General features: G+C 52.1%; 9 non-coding genes and 15 pseudogenes across 9 annotated transcripts; all 24 read right to left on the reverse strand.

The window, feature by feature from the left end:
* Positions 1–593: 593 nt before the first annotated feature.
* LOC142189445 (5S ribosomal RNA) lies at positions 594–702 on the reverse strand (annotated as a pseudogene).
* Positions 703–1,416: 714 nt separating this feature from the next.
* On the reverse strand, positions 1,417–1,535 carry LOC142189186 (5S ribosomal RNA). Its single transcript, XR_012713374.1, has one exon. It is a non-coding gene; the product is annotated as a 5S ribosomal RNA (ribosomal RNA).
* A 714-nt stretch (positions 1,536–2,249) lies between these two features.
* Positions 2,250–2,358, reverse strand: LOC142189446 (5S ribosomal RNA; annotated as a pseudogene).
* Positions 2,359–3,072: 714 nt separating this feature from the next.
* Positions 3,073–3,191, reverse strand: LOC142189187 (5S ribosomal RNA). Its single transcript, XR_012713375.1, has one exon. It is a non-coding gene; the product is annotated as a 5S ribosomal RNA (ribosomal RNA).
* Positions 3,192–3,905: 714 nt separating this feature from the next.
* LOC142189447 (5S ribosomal RNA) lies at positions 3,906–4,014 on the reverse strand (annotated as a pseudogene).
* Positions 4,015–4,728: 714 nt separating this feature from the next.
* LOC142189448 (5S ribosomal RNA) lies at positions 4,729–4,837 on the reverse strand (annotated as a pseudogene).
* A 714-nt stretch (positions 4,838–5,551) lies between these two features.
* Positions 5,552–5,660, reverse strand: LOC142189489 (5S ribosomal RNA; annotated as a pseudogene).
* A 714-nt stretch (positions 5,661–6,374) lies between these two features.
* On the reverse strand, positions 6,375–6,483 carry LOC142189520 (5S ribosomal RNA; annotated as a pseudogene).
* A 714-nt stretch (positions 6,484–7,197) lies between these two features.
* Positions 7,198–7,316, reverse strand: LOC142189188 (5S ribosomal RNA). Its single transcript, XR_012713376.1, has one exon. It is a non-coding gene; the product is annotated as a 5S ribosomal RNA (ribosomal RNA).
* Positions 7,317–8,030: 714 nt separating this feature from the next.
* Positions 8,031–8,139, reverse strand: LOC142189503 (5S ribosomal RNA; annotated as a pseudogene).
* Positions 8,140–8,853: 714 nt separating this feature from the next.
* LOC142189490 (5S ribosomal RNA) lies at positions 8,854–8,962 on the reverse strand (annotated as a pseudogene).
* A 714-nt stretch (positions 8,963–9,676) lies between these two features.
* Positions 9,677–9,785, reverse strand: LOC142189522 (5S ribosomal RNA; annotated as a pseudogene).
* A 714-nt stretch (positions 9,786–10,499) lies between these two features.
* On the reverse strand, positions 10,500–10,618 carry LOC142189189 (5S ribosomal RNA). The gene has a single exon (XR_012713377.1). It is a non-coding gene; the product is annotated as a 5S ribosomal RNA (ribosomal RNA).
* A 714-nt stretch (positions 10,619–11,332) lies between these two features.
* LOC142189450 (5S ribosomal RNA) lies at positions 11,333–11,441 on the reverse strand (annotated as a pseudogene).
* A 714-nt stretch (positions 11,442–12,155) lies between these two features.
* On the reverse strand, positions 12,156–12,264 carry LOC142189491 (5S ribosomal RNA; annotated as a pseudogene).
* Positions 12,265–12,978: 714 nt separating this feature from the next.
* Positions 12,979–13,087, reverse strand: LOC142189523 (5S ribosomal RNA; annotated as a pseudogene).
* A 714-nt stretch (positions 13,088–13,801) lies between these two features.
* LOC142189191 (5S ribosomal RNA) lies at positions 13,802–13,920 on the reverse strand. Its single transcript, XR_012713379.1, has one exon. It is a non-coding gene; the product is annotated as a 5S ribosomal RNA (ribosomal RNA).
* A 714-nt stretch (positions 13,921–14,634) lies between these two features.
* On the reverse strand, positions 14,635–14,753 carry LOC142189297 (5S ribosomal RNA). The gene has a single exon (XR_012713478.1). It is a non-coding gene; the product is annotated as a 5S ribosomal RNA (ribosomal RNA).
* Positions 14,754–15,467: 714 nt separating this feature from the next.
* Positions 15,468–15,586, reverse strand: LOC142189192 (5S ribosomal RNA). Its single transcript, XR_012713380.1, has one exon. It is a non-coding gene; the product is annotated as a 5S ribosomal RNA (ribosomal RNA).
* Positions 15,587–16,300: 714 nt separating this feature from the next.
* Positions 16,301–16,409, reverse strand: LOC142189508 (5S ribosomal RNA; annotated as a pseudogene).
* A 715-nt stretch (positions 16,410–17,124) lies between these two features.
* Positions 17,125–17,243, reverse strand: LOC142189247 (5S ribosomal RNA). Its single transcript, XR_012713431.1, has one exon. It is a non-coding gene; the product is annotated as a 5S ribosomal RNA (ribosomal RNA).
* Positions 17,244–17,957: 714 nt separating this feature from the next.
* Positions 17,958–18,066, reverse strand: LOC142189492 (5S ribosomal RNA; annotated as a pseudogene).
* Positions 18,067–18,780: 714 nt separating this feature from the next.
* LOC142189350 (5S ribosomal RNA) lies at positions 18,781–18,899 on the reverse strand. The gene has a single exon (XR_012713527.1). It is a non-coding gene; the product is annotated as a 5S ribosomal RNA (ribosomal RNA).
* Positions 18,900–19,613: 714 nt separating this feature from the next.
* Positions 19,614–19,722, reverse strand: LOC142189493 (5S ribosomal RNA; annotated as a pseudogene).
* Between the last annotated feature and the right edge of the window lie 51 nt (positions 19,723–19,773).

Raw genomic sequence — 19,773 nt, forward strand, 5'->3', positions numbered from 1 at the left:
TCCAACAGGAGCAGTGCAAGAGCTGGGGGCGGCCCTTATACCCACAGGTGTTGTTCAGCAACCAGTCACAGGCCGCAGCCGCCCTCTTTCAAAAGGGCTGGGCGCAAGGTCTGCGCAGGGCTAAGAAACCATCCCGGGGGTGAAAGAAAGAGCAAGCTGGACCAGAGCCCATTGTCCAGTAGTCGGCTAAGGAAGAAGTTGAGATGGTTGCCCGTGCCTGGAAGCGAAGCTGCTTTTCAGTCAGCTTCTCTTTTATTAGGGCGCGTTGTCTGCAAAGATGTTCAGCCTGTGTTGCCCTGTAAATTGGTCTGCAGGTTACTAGCTATGGCTTCCAGCCCGGCGGGAGGCCCAGATACTATGGAAATGAAGCCTGCTATTATTAAAAGAAAAAAGCCACAACGCTGGTGGCCACCACGCCCGCTGCGGCTGCTAAGAGTGATAGCGGTAAGACTGAGAATACTAGGATTTTGCAAGGCCTAAAGAGTGCAAGAGAGAAAGTGAATGTAAAAGAAGCAAGTGTGCAGTGTAAAAAGTGAATGTAAAAATGGCATAGAGGAGAGTGACCCCTGCTGGTGGAAGTGAGGAAAAGCAAAAGCCTACAGCACCTGGTATTCCCAGGCGGTCTCCCATCCAAGTACTAACCAGGCCCGACCCTGCTTAGCTTCCGAGATCAGGCGTGTTCAGGGTGGTGTGGCCGTAGGCAGAGACAGGCTTCTCACTTACTCCTCTTCTACTTTGCAGCCTGGCTGCTGGCAGCTCTTTGCACTACTTCACGCTAGACCTTTTTCTTCACTTTTTGCCTTCTCTTTAGGGAACTTCATACTCCAACAGGAGCAGTGCAAGAGCTGGGGGCGGCCCTTATACCCACAGGTGTTGTTCAGCAACCAGTCACAGGCCGCAGCCGCCCTCTTTCAAAAGGGCTGGGCGCAAGGTCTGCGCAGGGCTAAGAAACCATCCCGGGGGTGAAAGAAAGAGCAAGCTGGACCAGAGCCCATTGTCCAGGAGTCGGCTAAGGAAGAAGTTGAGATGGTTGCCCGTTCCTGGAAGCGAAGCTGCTTTTCAGTCAGCTTCTCTTTTATTAGGGCGCGTTGTCTGCAAGGATGTTCAGCCTGTGTTGCCCTGTAAATTGGTCTGCAGGTTACTAGCTATGGCTTCCAGCCCGGCGGGAGGCCCAGATACTATGGAAATGAAGCCTGCTATTATTAAAAGTAAAAAGCCACAACGCTGGTGGCCACCACACCCGCTGCGGCTGCTAAGAGTGATAGCGGTAAGACTGAGAATACTAGGATTTTGCAAGGCCTAAAGAGTGCAAGAGAGAAAGCGAATGTAAAAGAAGCAAGTGTGCAGTGTAAAAAGTGAATGTAAAAATGGCATAGAGGAGAGTGACCCCTGCTGGTGGAAGTGAGGAAAAGCAAAAGCCTACAGCACCTGGTATTCCCAGGCGGTCTCCCATCCAAGTACTAACCAGGCCCGACCCTGCTTAGCTTCCGAGATCAGACGAGATCGGGCGTGTTCAGGGTGGTGTGGCCGTAGGCAGAGACAGGCTTCTCACTTACTCCTCTTCTACTTTGCAGCCTGGCTGCTGGCAGCCCTTTGCACTACTTCACGCTAGACCTTTTTCTTCACTTTTTGCCTTCTCTTAAGGGAACTTCATACTCCAACAGGAGCAGTGCAAGAGCTGGGGGCGGCCCTTATACCCACAGGTGTTGTTCAGCAACCAGTCACAGGCCGCAGCCGCCCTCTTTCAAAAGGGCTGGGCGCAAGGTCTGCGCAGGGCTAAGAAACCATCCCGGGGGTGAAAGAAAGAGCAAGCTGGACCAGAGCCCATTGTCCAGGAGTCGGCTAAGGAAGAAGTTGAGATGGTTGCCCGTGCCTGGAAGCGAAGCTGCTTTTCAGTCAGCTTCTCTTTTATTAGGGCGCGTTGTCTGCAAAGATGTTCAGCCTGTGTTGCCCTGTAAATTGGTCTGCAGGTTACTAGCTATGGCTTCCAGCCTGGCGGGAGGCCCAGATACTATGGAAATGAAGCCTGCTATTATTAAAAGTAAAAAGCCACAACGCTGGTGGCCACCACGCCCGCTGCGGCTGCTAAGAGTGATAGCGGTAAGACTGAGAATACTAGGATTTTGCAAGGCCTAAAGAGTGCAAGAGAGAAAGCGAATGTAAAAGAAGCAAGTGTGCAGTGTAAAAAGTGAATGTAAAAATGGCATAGAGGAGAGTGACCCCTGCTGGTGGAAGTGAGGAAAAGCAAAAGCCTACAGCACCTGGTATTCCCAGGCGGTCTCCCATCCAAGTACTAACCAGGCCCGACCCTGCTTAGCTTCCGAGATCAGGCGTGTTCAGGGTGGTGTGGCCGTAGGCAGAGACAGGCTTCTCACTTACTCCTCTTCTACTTTGCAGCCTGGCTGCTGGCAGCCCTTTGCACTACTTCACGCTAGACCTTTTTCTTCACTTTTTGCCTTCTCTTAAGGGAACTTCATACTCCAACAGGAGCAGTGCAAGAGCTGGGGGCGGCCCTTATACCCACAGGTGTTGTTCAGCAACCAGTCACAGGCCGCAGCCGCCCTCTTTCAAAAGGGCTGGGCGCAAGGTCTGCGCAGGGCTAAGAAACCATCCCGGGGGTGAAAGAAAGAGCAAGCTGGACCAGAGCCCATTGTCCAGGAGTCGGCTAAGGAAGAAGTTGAGATGGTTGCCCGTGCCTGGAAGCGAAGCTGCTTTTCAGTCAGCTTCTCTTTTATTAGGGCGCGTTGTCTGCAAAGATGTTCAGTCTGTGTTGCCCTGTAAATTGGTCTGCAGGTTACTAGCTATGGCTTCCAGCCCGGCGGGAGGCCCAGATACTATGGAAATGAAGCCTGCTATTATTAAAAGTAAAAAGCCACAACGCTGGTGGCCACCACGCCCGCTGCGGCTGCTAAGAGTGATAGCGGTAAGACTGAGAATACTAGGATTTTGCAAGGCCTAAAGAGTGCAAGAGAGAAAGCGAATGTAAAAGAAGCAAGTGTGCAGTGTAAAAAGTGAATGTAAAAATGGCATAGAGGAGAGTGACCCCTGCTGGTGGAAGTGAGGAAAAGCAAAAGCCTACAGCACCTGGTATTCCCAGGCGGTCTCCCATCCAAGTACTAACCAGGCCCGACCCTGCTTAGCTTCCGAGATCAGACGAGATCGGGCGTGTTCAGGGTGGTGTGGCCGTAGGCAGAGACAGGCTTCTCACTTACTCCTCTTCTACTTTGCAGCCTGGCTGCTGGCAGCCCTTTGCACTACTTCACGCTAGACCTTTTTCTTCACTTTTTGCCTTCTCTTAAGGGAACTTCATACTCCAACAGGAGCAGTGCAAGAGCTGGGGGCGGCCCTTATACCCACAGGTGTTGTTCAGCAACCAGTCACAGGCCGCAGCCGCCCTCTTTCAAAAGGGCTGGGCGCAAGGTCTGCGCAGGGCTAAGAAACCATCCCGGGGGTGAAAGAAAGAGCAAGCTGGACCAGAGCCCATTGTCCAGGAGTCGGCTAAGGAAGAAGTTGAGATGGTTGCCCGTGCCTGGAAGCGAAGCTGCTTTTCAGTCAGCTTCTCTTTTCTTAGGGCACGTTGTCTGCAAAGATGTTCAGCCTGTGTTGCCCTGTAAATTGGTCTGCAGGTTACTAGCTATGGCTTCCAGCCCGGCGGGAGGCCCAGATACTATGGAAATGAAGCCTGCTATTATTAAAAGTAAAAAGCCACAACGCTGGTGGCCACCACGCCCGCTGCGGCTGCTAAGAGTGATAGCGGTAAGACTGAGAATACTAGGATTTTGCAAGGCCTAAAGAGTGCAAGAGAGAAAGCGAATGTAAAAGAAGCAAGTGTGCAGTGTAAAAAGTGAATGTAAAAATGGCATAGAGGAGAGTGACCCCTGCTGGTGGAAGTGAGGAAAAGCAAAAGCCTACAGCACCTGGTATTCCCAGGCGGTCTCCCATCCAAGTACTAACCAGGCCCGACCCTGCTTAGCTTCCGAGATCAGGCGTGTTCAGGGTGGTGTGGCCGTAGGCAGAGACAGACTTCTCACTTACTCCTCTTCTACTTTGCAGCCTGGCTGCTGGCAGCTCTTTGCACTACTTCACGCTAGACCTTTTTCTTCACTTTTTGCCTTCTCTTAAGGGAACTTCATACTCCAACAGGAGCAGTGCAAGAGCTGGGGGCGGCCCTTATACCCACAGGTGTTGTTCAGCAACCAGTCACAGGCCGCAGCCGCCCTCTTTCAAAAGGGCTGGGCGCAAGGTCTGCGCAGGGCTAAGAAACCATCCCGGGGGTGAAAGAAAGAGCAAGCTGGACCAGAGCCCATTGTCCAGTAGTCGGCTAAGGAAGAAGTTGAGATGGTTGCCCGTGCCTGGAAGCGAAGCTGCTTTTCAGTCAGCTTCTCTTTTATTAGGGCGCGTTGTCTGCAAAGATGTTCAGCCTGTGTTGCCCTGTAAATTGGTCTGCAGGTTACTAGCTATGGCTTCCAGCCCGGCGGGAGGCCCAGATACTATGGAAATGAAGCCTGCTATTATTAAAAGAAAAAAGCCACAACGCTGGTGGCCACCACGCCCGCTGCGGCTGCTAAGAGTGATAGCGGTAAGACTGAGAATACTAGGATTTTGCAAGGCCTAAAGAGTGCAAGAGAGAAAGTGAATGTAAAAGAAGCAAGTGTGCAGTGTAAAAAGTGAATGTAAAAATGGCATAGAGGAGAGTGACCCCTGCTGGTGGAAGTGAGGAAAAGCAAAAGCCTACAGCACCTGGTATTCCCAGGCGGTCTCCCATCCAAGTACTAACCAGGCCCGACCCTGCTTAGCTTCCGAGATCAGGCGTGTTCAGGGTGGTGTGGCCGTAGGCAGAGACAGGCTTCTCACTTACTCCTCTTCTACTTTGCAGCCTGGCTGCTGGCAGCTCTTTGCACTACTTCACGCTAGACCTTTTTCTTCACTTTTTGCCTTCTCTTTAGGGAACTTCATACTCCAACAGGAGCAGTGCAAGAGCTGGGGGCGGCCCTTATACCCACAGGTGTTGTTCAGCAACCAGTCACAGGCCGCAGCCGCCCTCTTTCAAAAGGGCTGGGCGCAAGGTCTGCGCAGGGCTAAGAAACCATCCCGGGGGTGAAAGAAAGAGCAAGCTGGACCAGAGCCCATTGTCCAGGAGTCGGCTAAGGAAGAAGTTGAGATGGTTGCCCGTTCCTGGAAGCGAAGCTGCTTTTCAGTCAGCTTCTCTTTTATTAGGGCGCGTTGTCTGCAAGGATGTTCAGCCTGTGTTGCCCTGTAAATTGGTCTGCAGGTTACTAGCTATGGCTTCCAGCCCGGCGGGAGGCCCAGATACTATGGAAATGAAGCCTGCTATTATTAAAAGTAAAAAGCCACAACGCTGGTGGCCACCACACCCGCTGCGGCTGCTAAGAGTGATAGCGGTAAGACTGAGAATACTAGGATTTTGCAAGGCCTAAAGAGTGCAAGAGAGAAAGCGAATGTAAAAGAAGCAAGTGTGCAGTGTAAAAAGTGAATGTAAAAATGGCATAGAGGAGAGTGACCCCTGCTGGTGGAAGTGAGGAAAAGCAAAAGCCTACAGCACCTGGTATTCCCAGGCGGTCTCCCATCCAAGTACTAACCAGGCCCGACCCTGCTTAGCTTCCGAGATCAGACGTGTTCAGGGTGGTGTGGCCGTAGGCGGAGACAAACTTCTCACTTACTCCTCTTCTACTTTGCAGCCTGGCTGCTGGCAGCTCTTTGCACTACTTCACGCTAGACCTTTTTCTTCACTTTTTGCCTTCTCTTAAGGGAACTTCATACTCCAACAGGAGCAGTGCAAGAGCTGGGGGCGGCCCTTATACCCACAGGTGTTGTTCAGCAACCAGTCACAGGCCGCAGCCGCCCTCTTTCAAAAGGGCTGGGCGCAAGGTCTGCGCAGGGCTAAGAAACCATCCCGGGGGTGAAAGAAAGAGCAAGCTGGACCAGAGCCCATTGTCCAGGAGTCGGCTAAGGAAGAAGTTGAGATGGTTGCCCGTGCCTGGAAGCGAAGCTGCTTTTCAGTCAGCTTCTCTTTTCTTAGGGCACGTTGTCTGCAAAGATGTTCAGCCTGTGTTGCCCTGTAAATTGGTCTGCAGGTTACTAGCTATGGCTTCCAGCCCGGCGGGAGGCCCAGATACTATGGAAATGAAGCCTGCTATTATTAAAAGTAAAAAGCCACAACGCTGGTGGCCACCACGCCCGCTGCGGCTGCTAAGAGTGATAGCGGTAAGACTGAGAATACTAGGATTTTGCAAGGCCTAAAGAGTGCAAGAGAGAAAGCGAATGTAAAAGAAGCAAGTGTGCAGTGTAAAAAGTGAATGTAAAAATGGCATAGAGGAGAGTGACCCCTGCTGGTGGAAGTGAGGAAAAGCAAAAGCCTACAGCACCTGGTATTCCCAGGCGGTCTCACATCCAAGTACTAACCAGGCCCGACCCTGCTTAGCTTCCGAGATCAGGCGTGTTCAGGGTGGTGTGGCCGTAGGCAGAGACAGGCTTCTCACTTACTCCTCTTCTACTTTGCAGCCTGGCTGCTGGCAGCCCTTTGCACTACTTCACGCTAGACCTTTTTCTTCACTTTTTGCCTTCTCTTAAGGGAACTTCATACTCCAACAGGAGCAGTGCAAGAGCTGGGGGCGGCCCTTATACCCACAGGTGTTGTTCAGCAACCAGTCACAGGCCGCAGCCGCCCTCTTTCAAAAGGGCTGGGCGCAAGGTCTGCGCAGGGCTAAGAAACCATCCCGGGGGTGAAAGAAAGAGCAAGCTGGACCAGAGCCCATTGTCCAGTAGTCGGCTAAGGAAGAAGTTGAGATGGTTGCCCGTGCCTGGAAGCGAAGCTGCTTTTCAGTCAGCTTCTCTTTTCTTAGGGCGCGTTGTCTGCAAAGATGTTCAGCCTGTGTTGCCCTGTAAATTGGTCTGCAGGTTACTAGCTATGGCTTCCAGCCCGGCGGGAGGCCCAGATACTATGGAAATGAAGCCTGCTATTATTAAAAGAAAAAAACCACAACGCTGGTGGCCACCACGCCCGCTGCGGCTGCTAAGAGTGATAGCGGTAAGACTGAGAATACTAGGATTTTGCAAGGCCTAAAGAGTGCAAGAGAGAAAGTGAATGTAAAAGAAGCAAGTGTGCAGTGTAAAAAGTGAATGTAAAAATGGCATAGAGGAGAGTGACCCCTGCTGGTGGAAGTGAGGAAAAGCAAAAGCCTACAGCACCTGGTATTCCCAGGCGGTCTCCCATCCAAGTACTAACCAGGCCCGACCCTGCTTAGCTTCCGAGATCAGACGAGATCGGGCGTGTTCAGGGTGGTGTGGCCGTAGGCAGAGACAGGCTTCTCACTTACTCCTCTTCTACTTTGCAGCCTGGCTGCTGGCAGCCCTTTGCACTACTTCACGCTAGACCTTTTTCTTCACTTTTTGCCTTCTCTTAAGGGAACTTCATACTCCAACAGGAGCAGTGCAAGAGCTGGGGGCGGCCCTTATACCCACAGGTGTTGTTCAGCAACCAGTCACAGGCCGCAGCCGCCCTCTTTCAAAAGGGCTGGGCGCAAGGTCTGCGCAGGGCTAAGAAACCATCCCGGGGGTGAAAGAAAGAGCAAGCTGGACCAGAGCCCATTGTCCAGGAGTCGGCTAAGGAAGAAGTTGAGATGGTTGCCCGTGCCTGGAAGCGAAGCTGCTTTTCAGTCAGCTTCTCTTTTCTTAGGGCGCGTTGTCTGCAAAGATGTTCAGCCTGTGTTGCCCTGTAAATTGGTCTGCAGGTTACTAGCTATGGCTTCCAGCCCGGCGGGAGGCCCAGATACTATGGAAATGAAGCCTGCTATTATTAAAAGTAAAAAGCCACAACGCTGGTGGCCACCACGCCCGCTGCGGCTGCTAAGAGTGATAGCGGTAAGACTGAGAATACTAGGATTTTGCAAGGCCTAAAGAGTGCAAGAGAGAAAGCGAATGTAAAAGAAGCAAGTGTGCAGTGTAAAAAGTGAATGTAAAAATGGCATAGAGGAGAGTGACCCCTGCTGGTGGAAGTGAGGAAAAGCAAAAGCCTACAGCACCTGGTATTCCCAGGCGGTCTCTCATCCAAGTACTAACCAGGCCCGACCCTGCTTAGCTTCCGAGATCAGGCGTGTTCAGGGTGGTGTGGCCGTAGGCAGAGACAGGCTTCTCACTTACTCCTCTTCTACTTTGCAGCCTGGCTGCTGGCAGCTCTTTGCACTACTTCACGCTAGACCTTTTTCTTCACTTTTTGCCTTCTCTTTAGGGAACTTCATACTCCAACAGGAGCAGTGCAAGAGCTGGGGGCGGCCCTTATACCCACAGGTGTTGTTCAGCAACCAGTCACAGGCCGCAGCCGCCCTCTTTCAAAAGGGCTGGGCGCAAGGTCTGCGCAGGGCTAAGAAACCATCCCGGGGGTGAAAGAAAGAGCAAGCTGGACCAGAGCCCATTGTCCAGGAGTCGGCTAAGGAAGAAGTTGAGATGGTTGCCCGTTCCTGGAAGCGAAGCTGCTTTTCAGTCAGCTTCTCTTTTATTAGGGCGCGTTGTCTGCAAGGATGTTCAGCCTGTGTTGCCCTGTAAATTGGTCTGCAGGTTACTAGCTATGGCTTCCAGCCCGGCGGGAGGCCCAGATACTATGGAAATGAAGCCTGCTATTATTAAAAGTAAAAAGCCACAACGCTGGTGGCCACCACACCCGCTGCGGCTGCTAAGAGTGATAGCGGTAAGACTGAGAATACTAGGATTTTGCAAGGCCTAAAGAGTGCAAGAGAGAAAGCGAATGTAAAAGAAGCAAGTGTGCAGTGTAAAAAGTGAATGTAAAAATGGCATAGAGGAGAGTGACCCCTGCTGGTGGAAGTGAGGAAAAGCAAAAGCCTACAGCACCTGGTATTCCCAGGCGGTCTCCCATCCAAGTACTAACCAGGCCCGACCCTGCTTAGCTTCCGAGATCAGACGTGTTCAGGGTGGTGTGGCCGTAGGCGGAGACAAACTTCTCACTTACTCCTCTTCTACTTTGCAGCCTGGCTGCTGGCAGCTCTTTGCACTACTTCACGCTAGACCTTTTTCTTCACTTTTTGCCTTCTCTTAAGGGAACTTCATACTCCAACAGGAGCAGTGCAAGAGCTGGGGGCGGCCCTTATACCCACAGGTGTTGTTCAGCAACCAGTCACAGGCCGCAGCCGCCCTCTTTCAAAAGGGCTGGGCGCAAGGTCTGCGCAGGGCTAAGAAACCATCCCGGGGGTGAAAGAAAGAGCAAGCTGGACCAGAGCCCATTGTCCAGGAGTCGGCTAAGGAAGAAGTTGAGATGGTTGCCCGTGCCTGGAAGCGAAGCTGCTTTTCAGTCAGCTTCTCTTTTCTTAGGGCACGTTGTCTGCAAAGATGTTCAGCCTGTGTTGCCCTGTAAATTGGTCTGCAGGTTACTAGCTATGGCTTCCAGCCCGGCGGGAGGCCCAGATACTATGGAAATGAAGCCTGCTATTATTAAAAGTAAAAAGCCACAACGCTGGTGGCCACCACGCCCGCTGCGGCTGCTAAGAGTGATAGCGGTAAGACTGAGAATACTAGGATTTTGCAAGGCCTAAAGAGTGCAAGAGAGAAAGCGAATGTAAAAGAAGCAAGTGTGCAGTGTAAAAAGTGAATGTAAAAATGGCATAGAGGAGAGTGACCCCTGCTGGTGGAAGTGAGGAAAAGCAAAAGCCTACAGCACCTGGTATTCCCAGGCGGTCTCACATCCAAGTACTAACCAGGCCCGACCCTGCTTAGCTTCCGAGATCAGGCGTGTTCAGGGTGGTGTGGCCGTAGGCAGAGACAGGCTTCTCACTTACTCCTCTTCTACTTTGCAGCCTGGCTGCTGGCAGCCCTTTGCACTACTTCACGCTAGACCTTTTTCTTCACTTTTTGCCTTCTCTTAAGGGAACTTCATACTCCAACAGGAGCAGTGCAAGAGCTGGGGGCGGCCCTTATACCCACAGGTGTTGTTCAGCAACCAGTCACAGGCCGCAGCCGCCCTCTTTCAAAAGGGCTGGGCGCAAGGTCTGCGCAGGGCTAAGAAACCATCCCGGGGGTGAAAGAAAGAGCAAGCTGGACCAGAGCCCATTGTCCAGTAGTCGGCTAAGGAAGAAGTTGAGATGGTTGCCCGTGCCTGGAAGCGAAGCTGCTTTTCAGTCAGCTTCTCTTTTCTTAGGGCGCGTTGTCTGCAAAGATGTTCAGCCTGTGTTGCCCTGTAAATTGGTCTGCAGGTTACTAGCTATGGCTTCCAGCCCGGCGGGAGGCCCAGATACTATGGAAATGAAGCCTGCTATTATTAAAAGAAAAAAACCACAACGCTGGTGGCCACCACGCCCGCTGCGGCTGCTAAGAGTGATAGCGGTAAGACTGAGAATACTAGGATTTTGCAAGGCCTAAAGAGTGCAAGAGAGAAAGTGAATGTAAAAGAAGCAAGTGTGCAGTGTAAAAAGTGAATGTAAAAATGGCATAGAGGAGAGTGACCCCTGCTGGTGGAAGTGAGGAAAAGCAAAAGCCTACAGCACCTGGTATTCCCAGGCGGTCTCCCATCCAAGTACTAACCAGGCCCGACCCTGCTTAGCTTCCGAGATCAGACGAGATCGGGCGTGTTCAGGGTGGTGTGGCCGTAGGCAGAGACAGGCTTCTCACTTACTCCTCTTCTACTTTGCAGCCTGGCTGCTGGCAGCCCTTTGCACTACTTCACGCTAGACCTTTTTCTTCACTTTTTGCCTTCTCTTAAGGGAACTTCATACTCCAACAGGAGCAGTGCAAGAGCTGGGGGCGGCCCTTATACCCACAGGTGTTGTTCAGCAACCAGTCACAGGCCGCAGCCGCCCTCTTTCAAAAGGGCTGGGCGCAAGGTCTGCGCAGGGCTAAGAAACCATCCCGGGGGTGAAAGAAAGAGCAAGCTGGACCAGAGCCCATTGTCCAGGAGTCGGCTAAGGAAGAAGTTGAGATGGTTGCCCGTGCCTGGAAGCGAAGCTGCTTTTCAGTCAGCTTCTCTTTTCTTAGGGCGCGTTGTCTGCAAAGATGTTCAGCCTGTGTTGCCCTGTAAATTGGTCTGCAGGTTACTAGCTATGGCTTCCAGCCCGGCGGGAGGCCCAGATACTATGGAAATGAAGCCTGCTATTATTAAAAGTAAAAAGCCACAACGCTGGTGGCCACCACGCCCGCTGCGGCTGCTAAGAGTGATAGCGGTAAGACTGAGAATACTAGGATTTTGCAAGGCCTAAAGAGTGCAAGAGAGAAAGCGAATGTAAAAGAAGCAAGTGTGCAGTGTAAAAAGTGAATGTAAAAATGGCATAGAGGAGAGTGACCCCTGCTGGTGGAAGTGAGGAAAAGCAAAAGCCTACAGCACCTGGTATTCCCAGGCGGTCTCCCATCCAAGTACTAACCAGGCCCGACCCTGCTTAGCTTCCGAGATCAGGCGTGTTCAGGGTGGTGTGGCCGTAGGCAGAGACAGGCTTCTCACTTACTCCTCTTCTACTTTGCAGCCTGGCTGCTGGCAGCTCTTTGCACTACTTCACGCTAGACCTTTTTCTTCACTTTTTGCCTTCTCTTTAGGGAACTTCATACTCCAACAGGAGCAGTGCAAGAGCTGGGGGCGGCCCTTATACCCACAGGTGTTGTTCAGCAACCAGTCACAGGCCGCAGCCGCCCTCTTTCAAAAGGGCTGGGCGCAAGGTCTGCGCAGGGCTAAGAAACCATCCCGGGGGTGAAAGAAAGAGCAAGCTGGACCAGAGCCCATTGTCCAGGAGTCGGCTAAGGAAGAAGTTGAGATGGTTGCCCGTTCCTGGAAGCGAAGCTGCTTTTCAGTCAGCTTCTCTTTTATTAGGGCGCGTTGTCTGCAAGGATGTTCAGCCTGTGTTGCCCTGTAAATTGGTCTGCAGGTTACTAGCTATGGCTTCCAGCCCGGCGGGAGGCCCAGATACTATGGAAATGAAGCCTGCTATTATTAAAAGTAAAAAGCCACAACGCTGGTGGCCACCACACCCGCTGCGGCTGCTAAGAGTGATAGCGGTAAGACTGAGAATACTAGGATTTTGCAAGGCCTAAAGAGTGCAAGAGAGAAAGCGAATGTAAAAGAAGCAAGTGTGCAGTGTAAAAAGTGAATGTAAAAATGGCATAGAGGAGAGTGACCCCTGCTGGTGGAAGTGAGGAAAAGCAAAAGCCTACAGCACCTGGTATTCCCAGGCGGTCTCCCATCCAAGTACTAACCAGGCCCGACCCTGCTTAGCTTCCGAGATCAGACGTGTTCAGGGTGGTGTGGCCGTAGGCGGAGACAAACTTCTCACTTACTCCTCTTCTACTTTGCAGCCTGGCTGCTGGCAGCTCTTTGCACTACTTCACGCTAGACCTTTTTCTTCACTTTTTGCCTTCTCTTAAGGGAACTTCATACTCCAACAGGAGCAGTGCAAGAGCTGGGGGCGGCCCTTATACCCACAGGTGTTGTTCAGCAACCAGTCACAGGCCGCAGCCGCCCTCTTTCAAAAGGGCTGGGCGCAAGGTCTGCGCAGGGCTAAGAAACCATCCCGGGGGTGAAAGAAAGAGCAAGCTGGACCAGAGCCCATTGTCCAGGAGTCGGCTAAGGAAGAAGTTGAGATGGTTGCCCGTGCCTGGAAGCGAAGCTGCTTTTCAGTCAGCTTCTCTTTTCTTAGGGCACGTTGTCTGCAAAGATGTTCAGCCTGTGTTGCCCTGTAAATTGGTCTGCAGGTTACTAGCTATGGCTTCCAGCCCGGCGGGAGGCCCAGATACTATGGAAATGAAGCCTGCTATTATTAAAAGTAAAAAGCCACAACGCTGGTGGCCACCACGCCCGCTGCGGCTGCTAAGAGTGATAGCGGTAAGACTGAGAATACTAGGATTTTGCAAGGCCTAAAGAGTGCAAGAGAGAAAGCGAATGTAAAAGAAGCAAGTGTGCAGTGTAAAAAGTGAATGTAAAAATGGCATAGAGGAGAGTGACCCCTGCTGGTGGAAGTGAGGAAAAGCAAAAGCCTACAGCACCTGGTATTCCCAGGCGGTCTCACATCCAAGTACTAACCAGGCCCGACCCTGCTTAGCTTCCGAGATCAGGCGTGTTCAGGGTGGTGTGGCCGTAGGCAGAGACAGGCTTCTCACTTACTCCTCTTCTACTTTGCAGCCTGGCTGCTGGCAGCCCTTTGCACTACTTCACGCTAGACCTTTTTCTTCACTTTTTGCCTTCTCTTAAGGGAACTTCATACTCCAACAGGAGCAGTGCAAGAGCTGGGGGCGGCCCTTATACCCACAGGTGTTGTTCAGCAACCAGTCACAGGCCGCAGCCGCCCTCTTTCAAAAGGGCTGGGCGCAAGGTCTGCGCAGGGCTAAGAAACCATCCCGGGGGTGAAAGAAAGAGCAAGCTGGACCAGAGCCCATTGTCCAGTAGTCGGCTAAGGAAGAAGTTGAGATGGTTGCCCGTGCCTGGAAGCGAAGCTGCTTTTCAGTCAGCTTCTCTTTTCTTAGGGCGCGTTGTCTGCAAAGATGTTCAGCCTGTGTTGCCCTGTAAATTGGTCTGCAGGTTACTAGCTATGGCTTCCAGCCCGGCGGGAGGCCCAGATACTATGGAAATGAAGCCTGCTATTATTAAAAGAAAAAAACCACAACGCTGGTGGCCACCACGCCCGCTGCGGCTGCTAAGAGTGATAGCGGTAAGACTGAGAATACTAGGATTTTGCAAGGCCTAAAGAGTGCAAGAGAGAAAGTGAATGTAAAAGAAGCAAGTGTGCAGTGTAAAAAGTGAATGTAAAAATGGCATAGAGGAGAGTGACCCCTGCTGGTGGAAGTGAGGAAAAGCAAAAGCCTACAGCACCTGGTATTCCCAGGCGGTCTCCCATCCAAGTACTAACCAGGCCCGACCCTGCTTAGCTTCCGAGATCAGACGAGATCGGGCGTGTTCAGGGTGGTGTGGCCGTAGGCAGAGACAGGCTTCTCACTTACTCCTCTTCTACTTTGCAGCCTGGCTGCTGGCAGCCCTTTGCACTACTTCACGCTAGACCTTTTTCTTCACTTTTTGCCTTCTCTTAAGGGAACTTCATACTCCAACAGGAGCAGTGCAAGAGCTGGGGGCGGCCCTTATACCCACAGGTGTTGTTCAGCAACCAGTCACAGGCCGCAGCCGCCCTCTTTCAAAAGGGCTGGGCGCAAGGTCTGCGCAGGGCTAAGAAACCATCCCGGGGGTGAAAGAAAGAGCAAGCTGGACCAGAGCCCATTGTCCAGGAGTCGGCTAAGGAAGAAGTTGAGATGGTTGCCCGTGCCTGGAAGCGAAGCTGCTTTTCAGTCAGCTTCTCTTTTCTTAGGGCGCGTTGTCTGCAAAGATGTTCAGCCTGTGTTGCCCTGTAAATTGGTCTGCAGGTTACTAGCTATGGCTTCCAGCCCGGCGGGAGGCCCAGATACTATGGAAATGAAGCCTGCTATTATTAAAAGTAAAAAGCCACAACGCTGGTGGCCACCACGCCCGCTGCGGCTGCTAAGAGTGATAGCGGTAAGACTGAGAATACTAGGATTTTGCAAGGCCTAAAGAGTGCAAGAGAGAAAGCGAATGTAAAAGAAGCAAGTGTGCAGTGTAAAAAGTGAATGTAAAAATGGCATAGAGGAGAGTGACCCCTGCTGGTGGAAGTGAGGAAAAGCAAAAGCCTACAGCACCTGGTATTCCCAGGCGGTCTCCCATCCAAGTACTAACCAGGCCCGACACTGCTTAGCTTCCGAGATCAGACGAGATCGGGCGTGTTCAGGGTGGTGTGGCCGTAGGCAGAGACAAGCTTCTCACTTACTCCTCTTCTACTTCGCAGCCTGGCTGCTGGCAGCTCTTTGCACTACTTCACGCTAGACCTTTTTCTTCACTTTTTGCCTTCTCTTAAGGGAACTTCATACTCCAACAGGAGCAGTGCAAGAGCTGGGGGCGGCCCTTATACCCACAGGTGTTGTTCAGCAACCAGTCACAGGCCGCAGCCGCCCTCTTTCAAAAGGGCTGGGCGCAAGGTCTGCGCAGGGCTAAGAAACCATCCCGGGGGTGAAAGAAAGAGCAAGCTGGACCAGAGCCCATTGTCCAGGAGTCGGCTAAGGAAGAAGTTGAGATGGTTGCCCGTTCCTGGAAGCGAAGCTGCTTTTCAGTCAGCTTCTCTTTTATTAGGGCGCGTTGTCTGCAAAGATGTTCAGCCTGTGTTGCCCTGTAAATTGGTCTGCAGGTTACTAGCTATGGCTTCCAGCCCGGCGGGAGGCCCAGATACTATGGAAATGAAGCCTGCTATTATTAAAAGTAAAAAGCCACAACGCTGGTGGCCACCACGCCCGCTGCGGCTGCTAAGAGTGATAGCGGTAAGACTGAGAATACTAGGATTTTGCAAGGCCTAAAGAGTGCAAGAGAGAAAGCAAATGTAAAAGAAGCAAGTGTGCAGTGTAAAAAGTGAATGTAAAAATGGCATAGAGGAGAGTGACCCCTGCTGGTGGAAGTGAGGAAATGCAAAAGCCTACAGCACCTGGTATTCCCAGGCGGTCTCCCATCCAAGTACTAACCAGGCCCGACCCTGCTTAGCTTCCGAGATCAGACGAGATCGGGCGTGTTCAGGGTGGTGTGGCCGTAGGCAGAGACAGGCTTCTCACTTACTCCTCTTCTACTTTGCAGCCTGGCTGCTGGCAGCCCTTTGCACTACTTCACGCTAGACCTTTTTCTTCACTTTTTGCCTTCTCTTAAGGGAACTTCATACTCCAACAGGAGCAGTGCAAGAGCTGGGGGCGGCCCTTATAACCACAGGTGTTGTTCAGCAACCAGTCACAGGCCGCAGCCGCCCTCTTTCAAAAGGGCTGGGCGCAAGGTCTGCGCAGGGCTAAGAAACCATCCCGGGGGTGAAAGAAAGAGCAAGCTGGACCAGAGCCCATTGTCCAGGAGTCGGCTAAGGAAGAAGTTGAGATGGTTGCCCGTGCCTGGAAGCGAAGCTGCTTTTCAGTCAGCTTCTCTTTTCTTAGGGCACGTTGTCTGCAAAGATGTTCAGCCTGTGTTGCCCTGTAAATTGGTCTGCAGGTTACTAGCTATGGCTTCCAGCCCGGCGGGAGGCCCAGATACTATGGAAATGAAGCCTGCTATTATTAAAAGTAAAAAGCCACAACGCTGGTGGCCACCACGCCCGCTGCGGCTGCTAAGAGTGATAGCGGTAAGACTGAGAATACTAGGATTTTGCAAGGCCTAAAGAGTGCAAGAGAGAAAGCGAATGTAAAAGAAGCAAGTGTGCAGTGTAAAAAGTGAATGTAAAAATGGCATAGAGGAGAGTGACCCCTGCTGGTGGAAGTGAGGAAAAGCAAAAGCCTACAGCACCTGGTATTCCCAGGCGGTCTCCCATCCAAGTACTAACCAGGCCCGACCCTGCTTAGCTTCCGAGATCAGACGAGTTCAGGGTGGTGTGGCCGTAGGCAGAGACAGGCTTCTCACTTACTCCTCTTCTACTTTGCAGCCTGGCTGCTGGCAGCTCTTTGCACTACTTCACGCTAGACCTTCTTCTTCACTTTTTGCCTTCTCTTAAGGGAACTTCATACTCCAACAGGAGCAGTGCAAGAGCTGGGGGGCGGCCCTTATACCCACAGGTGTTGTTCAGCAACCAGTCACAGGCCGCAGCCGCCCTCTTTCAAAAGGGCTGGGCGCAAGGTCTGCGCAGGGCTAAGAAACCATCCTGGGGGTGAAAGAAAGAGCAAGCTGGACCAGAGCCCATTGTCCAGGAGTCGGCTAAGGAAGAAGTTGAGATGGTTGCCCGTGCCTGGAAGCGAAGCTGCTTTTCAGTCAGCTTCTCTTTTATTAGGGCGCGTTGTCTGCAAAGATGTTCAGCCTGTGTTGCCCTGTAAATTGGTCTGCAGGTTACTAGCTATGGCTTCCAGCCCGGCGGGAGGCCCAGATACTATGGAAATGAAGCCTGCTATTATTAAAAGAAAAAAGCCACAACGCTGGTGGCCACCACGCCCGCTGCGGCTGCTAAGAGTGATAGCGGTAAGACTGAGAATACTAGGATTTTGCAAGGCCTAAAGAGTGCAAGAGAGAAAGTGAATGTAAAAGAAGCAAGTGTGCAGTGTAAAAAGTGAATGTAAAAATGGCATAGAGGAGAGTGACCCCTGCTGGTGGAAGTGAGGAAAAGCAAAAGCCTACAGCACCTGGTATTCCCAGGCGGTCTCCCATCCAAGTACTAACCAGGCCCGACCCTGCTTAGCTTCCGAGATCAGACGAGATCGGGCGTGTTCAGGGTGGTGTGGCCGTAGGTAGAGACAGGCTTCTCACTTACTCCTCTTCTACTTTGCAGCCTGGCTGCTGGCAGCTCTTTGCACTACTTCACGCTAGACCTTTTTCTTCACTTTTTGCCTTCTCTTTAGGGAACTTCATACTCCAACAGGAGCAGTGCAAGAGCTGGGGGCGGCCCTTATACCCACAGGTGTTGTTCAGCAACCAGTCACAGGCCGCAGCCGCCCTCTTTCAAAAGGGCTGGGCGCAAGGTCTGCGCAGGGCTAAGAAACCATCCCGGGGGTGAAAGAAAGAGCAAGCTGGACCAGAGCCCATTGTCCAGGAGTCGGCTAAGGAAGAAGTTGAGATGGTTGCCCGTTCCTGGAAGCGAAGCTGCTTTTCAGTCAGCTTCTCTTTTATTAGGGCGCGTTGTCTGCAAAGATGTTCAGCCTGTGTTGCCCTGTAAATTGGTCTGCAGGTTACTAGCTATGGCTTCCAGCCCGGCGGGAGGCCCAGATACTATGGAAATGAAGCCTGCTATTATTAAAAGTAAAAAGCCACAACGCTGGTGGCCACCACGCCCGCTGCGGCTGCTAAGAGTGATAGCGGTAAGACTGAGAATACTAGGATTTTGCAAGGCCTAAAGAGTGCAAGAGAGAAAGCGAATGTAAAAGAAGCAAGTGTGCAGTGTAAAAAGTGAATGTAAAAATGGCATAGAGGAGAGTGACCCCTGCTGGTGGAAGTGAGGAAAAGCAAAAGCCTACAGCACCTGGTATTCCCAGGCGGTCTCCCATCCAAGTACTAACCAGGCCCGACCCTGCTTAGCTTCCGAGATCAGACGTGTTCAGGGTGGTGTGGCCGTAGGCGGAGACAAACTTCTCACTTACTCCTCTTCTACTTTGCAGCCTGGCTGCTGGCAGCTCTTTGCACTACTTCACGCTAGACCTTTTTCTTCACTTTTTGCCTTCTCTTAAGGGAACTTCATACTCCAACAGGAGCAGTGCAAGAGCTGGGGGCGGCCCTTATACCCACAGGTGTTGTTCAGCAACCAGTCACAGGCCGCAGCCGCCCTCTTTCAAAAGGGCTGGGCGCAAGGTCTGCGCAGGGCTAAGAAACCATCCCGGGGGTGAAAGAAAGAGCAAGCTGGACCAGAGCCCATTGTCCAGGAGTCGGCTAAGGAAGAAGTTGAGATGGTTGCCCGTGCCTGGAAGCGAAGCTGCTTTTCAGTCAGCTTCTCTTTTCTTAGGGCACGTTGTCTGCAAAGATGTTCAGCCTGTGTTGCCCTGTAAATTGGTCTGCAGGTTACTAGCTATGGCTTCCAGCCCGGCGGGAGGCCCAGATACTATGGAAATGAAGCCTGCTATTATTAAAAGTAAAAAGCCACAACGCTGGTGGCCACCACGCCCGCTGCGGCTGCTAAGAGTGATAGCGGTAAGACTGAGAATACTAGGATTTTGCAAGGCCTAAAGAGTGCAAGAGAGAAAGTGAATGTAAAAGAAGCAAGTGTGCAGTGTAAAAAGTGAATGTAAAAATGGCATAGAGGAGAGTGACCCCTGCTGGTGGAAGTGAGGAAAAGCAAAAGCCTACAGCACCTGGTATTCCCAGGCGGTCTCCCATCCAAGTACTAACCAGGCGCGACCCTGCTTAGCTTCCGAGATCAGACGAGATCGGGCGTGTTCAGGGTGGTGTGGCCGTAGGCAGAGACAGGCTTCTCACTTACTCCTCTTCTACTTTGCAGCCTGGCTGCTGGCAGCCCTTTGCACTACTTCACGCTAGACCTTTTTCTTCACTTTTTGCCTTCTCTTAAGGGAACTTCATACTCCAACAGGAGCAGTGCAAGAGCTGGGGGCGGCCCTTATACCCACAGGTGTTGTTCAGCAACCAGTCACAGGCCGCAGCCGCCCTCTTTCAAAAGGGCTGGGCGCAAGGTCTGCGCAGGGCTAAGAAACCATCCTGGGGGTGAAAGAAAGAGCAAGCTGGACCAGAGCCCATTGTCCAGGAGTCGGCTAAGGAAGAAGTTGAGATGGTTGCCCGTGCCTGGAAGCGAAGCTGCTTTTCAGTCAGCTTCTCTTTTCTTAGGGCGCGTTGTCTGCAAAGATGTTCAGCCTGTGTTGCCCTGTAAATTGGTCTGCAGGTTACTAGCTATGGCTTCCAGCCCGGCGGGAGGCCCAGATACTATGGAAATGAAGCCTGCTATTATTAAAAGTAAAAAGCCACAACGCTGGTGGCCACCACGCCCGCTGCGGCTGCTAAGAGTGATAGCGGTAAGACTGAGAATACTAGGATTTTGCAAGGCCTAAAGAGTGCAAGAGAGAAAGCGAATGTAAAAGAAGCAAGTGTGCAGTGTAAAAAGTGAATGTAAAAATGGCATAGAGGAGAGTGACCCCTGCTGGTGGAAGTGAGGAAAAGCAAAAGCCTACAGCACCTGGTATTCCCAGGCGGTCTCCCATCCAAGTACTAACCAGGCCCGACCCTGCTTAGCTTCCGAGATCAGACGTGTTCAGGGTGGTGTGGCCGTAGGCGGAGACAAACTTCTCACTTACTCCTCTTCTACTTTGCAGCCTGGCTGCTGG

This window comes from Leptodactylus fuscus, unplaced genomic scaffold (assembly GCF_031893055.1).
Source record: "Leptodactylus fuscus isolate aLepFus1 unplaced genomic scaffold, aLepFus1.hap2 HAP2_SCAFFOLD_99, whole genome shotgun sequence".
Classification (NCBI taxonomy): Eukaryota; Metazoa; Chordata; class Amphibia; order Anura; family Leptodactylidae; genus Leptodactylus; species Leptodactylus fuscus.